Here is a 3,830-nt window from a genome sequence, read left to right as displayed (position 1 = left end):
AAGTAGCATGTCTTAATTCCCTTTCACCATATTATAAATTTTTCCAATACTGTTAGTACTCATTATGGCTACTATTATCTCGTTATTAAAACTCTTTTGATACTGCTTAAATTGTACAGGCATACAAAACATGACTTTTCTGCTAAGTTTTTATAGTTAAACCAAACAGGGAAAGATTAATACTGCATGCTATCACTTATATGTGGAATCCTAAAAGAAAGATGTCAAATTCCTAGGAACAGAGCCTTGTCTATAGGCCTGAAGGATCTCTAGAGACCTGATGTGAAAAGATTCACTGTTATCAAATGACAATTATTCAATGAACTCCTCCCTTCATATACCTTTTAATCTAGCTGCTGGCACCAAGAAATGCTTGGGTGTATTCGTCCTTGGATATGTACAAGTTACAAAGTACTTCTTAGTTTTTGTCTCACTGGTGAGAGGCAGAGTAAAAAATGTGGCAGAAAAAGGCTTGGCCTTGATTAGTGATACCAGAAAATGCAAGACATTTTCTTTGAGCTGAGAGAACACACTAGTAAGATCACAAAAGGATACATGTAAGTTGGGATGCCTTTCGCAGCCAGATGTTTCCGAATAAGTCGCTCAGTACCATACCAGTTAAAACCTTTCGTGGCATGTCCAATGCGTGGAAGATGAACACTTGCTGTTAAAGAGGAAAAAAACAGGTTATGATGTCTTCATTCATCAAAAATTTGATTCAGTATAAAATATACATAAGAGAAAACTCCACTCTTAGTCACTTTGTGGTTTCCAACAAACAAAATGTACATAATCATGGGGTACCCCACACAAAGTATAAAATTAGAATGTCAAAAATATTCTAGGGCAGGACTATAATAGGAAGAAGTAAGTAAGTCTATTAAACACAAAGACCTACAGGTTCTGGAAATAAGCCGGTACAATGAAAATAGAGTATGATCAGTGCTGGAGATAAAAAGATTATTATTATTATTATTTTTTAGAGAGGGGGAGGATGAAAAGGGGAGAGGGAGAATATTAAGCAGCATCCATGCTCAGCGCAGAGCCCAAGGCAGGGCTTGATCTCACAACCCTGAGCTCATGACCTGTGCTGAAATCAAGAGTCAGACACTTAACTGACTGACCCACCAAGGTGCCCCAAAATAAATAGATCCTTTAACAAGTCAATCAGTTCAACAAACTCTGAAACACAACGGGTTTAGAAATAAAACTTCACTCTCATTTGGGCTGAGAACTGTCAGCTAATGTGGACTAGATGTGGCTACCCAAGAAGGGAAGTGGTAGGGTAAACAGTATCCCCAACAGCATCTGACCAGATTACTACATCTCTGGTCTTCTGCTTCCTCATCTGTAGAATGAGGACACAAATACCCCAGTGCAGGAAGATGGTCCACAGAGATAGTGAATACAAAAGTGATCTGGAAAGGAAAGGAGGCGAGTCAAGATGATGTGGTGATACTTGTGTGGTCTCTCATACATGGAGGCTTACCTTTACCATATATACTGAGTGAGGTCTTAACATTTCTCACCTCCCTTTAAAAACCCTATCACATGCCTGGAAACAGAAATTCATGTTCTGAAAAGCTTACCTTTCTTTCTCTTTGCTGCTAAATAGATCTTCTTCAGGCCCTCTTCTAGGGCTGCCATCTTAATGCCAGACAGGACATTTGCGTGGTCACGGTGCTGAGCCACAATCAAGGCCAACTAGGAGGAAAAGCCATCACATGGTTGACATGACACGAGAAGGCTGCACTGTCAACTAAGTGACCTACCCATGGAGGTCACTTAGTGACCCCCCATAGAGGGGGCTTCGTCTCCATCTTTTTTGGATGTTCTGTCTGAACCAGGTCCTACCAAATCCATGACTTAATCTTCCATTCTAATTGGTTTATTTTTGTGGTAACTTTATACATAAGCATTTCCTCTTGTTTTTAAGATATGTTAAAACCAGTGTCCAAAACATGCTGTCTTTCCTAAGTGTTCTCAATGGTAAAAGAATTTTTCAGTCTTAGGAGCAAAAAGGACTTTACAGGTTCCTGTATCCAGCCCTCTGGCGGATGCTCGAGTCAGCTCCCAACCCCCATTCCATCTCTGTTCCCGTAATTCCTACCCTGTCCTAAGTGGGGAAGACTGGACAGAGTGTCAAGGGAGTGTCTGGGACTGGCAACCCTACCATCATATGGTAACCAGTTGTAAACAGTTTCCTTGAGTCGCTGGATTCTGAGCGTCTATGCTGTTATCACTGTGTTGCTCATGTTTTTTAGCGTTTTAGAAATGACTGAAAAAATGGCTGAGCAGGCAGAAGCCACTTTGTTGTCAGCCACAAAGACCACCAACCTCAAGAAAATATATGTCCCTTTCAGCCTGGTTTCTAAATTTCTTTTCTAAGTCAGTAAGATTTGGCTCTAAATTGACTATGAATTCAGGCCCTTGATAAAGTCAGGTCAAGTGTGGTTAATAAAACATCTTAGAGGAATTCTAAAGGACTGGTAAGTAAGAGACACTTAAGATGCAAAAGGAGAATTTTTCTTTGAAAGCAAGAAAGCATGAGTTGGGGGAAGGGCAGAGGGAGAGAATCTTAAGCAGGCTCCAGACTCAGCACAGAGCCCGTTGCAGGGCTCAGTCTCAGGACTCTGAGATCATGACCTGAGCCAAAATCAAGAGTTGGACACTTAATTAACCAAGCCACCCAGGTACCCCCAAAGGATAATTTTAATATAAGCGGAGGAAATATGGATCGGCTCCTCTTCTCTGCTTACAGCTGGCTACTAAACACAATCTTTTACACATCTTTTCACATAATGAATGATGAAACACTTGAGGTTTTGAGTCCTGTTTTCTTATTGTTTCCTAAGCACGTCCTATGAGCCGGTACTGTGTGAGGTATCGAGGATGAAATGACAGATTCTACACTCTTGGGAGGAGCCTGCGTAAGGTCGGTACAGAGAACAAGCAAGTCCGAGAACAGTTCCGTGATGGAAAGAAGGGCGATGGAGGGAGTGTGGTGGACTGTGAGGCCTAACATGCTTGTTATGGGTTGAATTCCTATGTTGAAGCCCTAACCCTTAGTACTGAAGAATGTGACTGTGTGTGGAGACAGGACATTTTAAAGAAGGAAATAAGTTAAAATGAGACCATTAAGTGGTGCCTGATCCAGTCTGACTGCTGTGCTTTACAAGGAAAAAATGTGGACACAGACTGAGACACTAGGGATGTGCACACAGAGAGGAAAGACTATGTGAGGAAACATGAAGGTGGCTACCCTTAAGCCAGGAAAGAAGCCTCGGAGGCAATCAGCCCTGCCCGCACCTTAATCTTGGACAGGAGGCCTCCAGAACTGTGAAGAAATTAATCTGTCTTCTAAGCCACTTGGCTGGTGGTGTTTTTTAACAAACTAGAGAGATGATCCCTGAAAAGCAGTGTTGGTGCTGTTCTATTATGGCAGCCCTTGCAACCAATGTGTTGACAGAGAGGCCAGCAGGAACAGGAGAGGTTTAAGAGGAGGTGACATGAGCCAAAATTTAGTTCTGATTAAGAGATTTTTTTTTTTTTTACTTACCAAATCTTGCCCACTGTTTCTTGACTCTTTATCATCAATAGGAAATAAAAGGACGCCTCCCAAATTCAAGTCTGAGGTAAAATAAAAGAGCAACAGACAGAAGGTAAGGTTCACTCTGGACTGAGACCCCTGAAGAGGGACCCTTGTGAATGCCCGACTCCTTTCCTTGTCGGCCAATCAGGTAGCAATCTCATTTTTTCTCACTCTCTTAACCTCAGTCACTGCTTTAGCCAGGAACTCACAGGATCCACCCTTGAGAGGTTTTTTTTTT

At 41.8% G+C, this 3,830-nt stretch overlaps 1 long non-coding RNA gene across 1 annotated transcript in view; it reads right to left on the bottom strand.

Annotated features, from left to right (window-relative positions):
• Positions 1-3,822, bottom strand: part of LOC111140363 — a 4,266-nt gene extending 444 nt beyond the window's left edge. The window contains exons 1-3 of the long non-coding RNA XR_002640143.1: positions 3,560-3,822; positions 1,590-1,704; positions 556-664 (exon numbers count right to left, since the gene is read on the bottom strand). This is a non-coding gene — a long non-coding RNA (uncharacterized LOC111140363). The remainder of the gene's footprint in view (positions 1-555; positions 665-1,589; positions 1,705-3,559) is intronic.
• Positions 3,823-3,830: the final 8 nt, after the last annotated feature.

Source organism: Enhydra lutris, unplaced genomic scaffold (assembly GCF_002288905.1).
Source record: "Enhydra lutris kenyoni isolate GAN:26980312 unplaced genomic scaffold, ASM228890v2 scaffoldscaffold673, whole genome shotgun sequence".
Lineage (NCBI taxonomy): Eukaryota > Metazoa > Chordata > Mammalia > Carnivora > Mustelidae > Enhydra > Enhydra lutris.
This window is presented reverse-complemented; position numbering and strand designations above follow the sequence as displayed.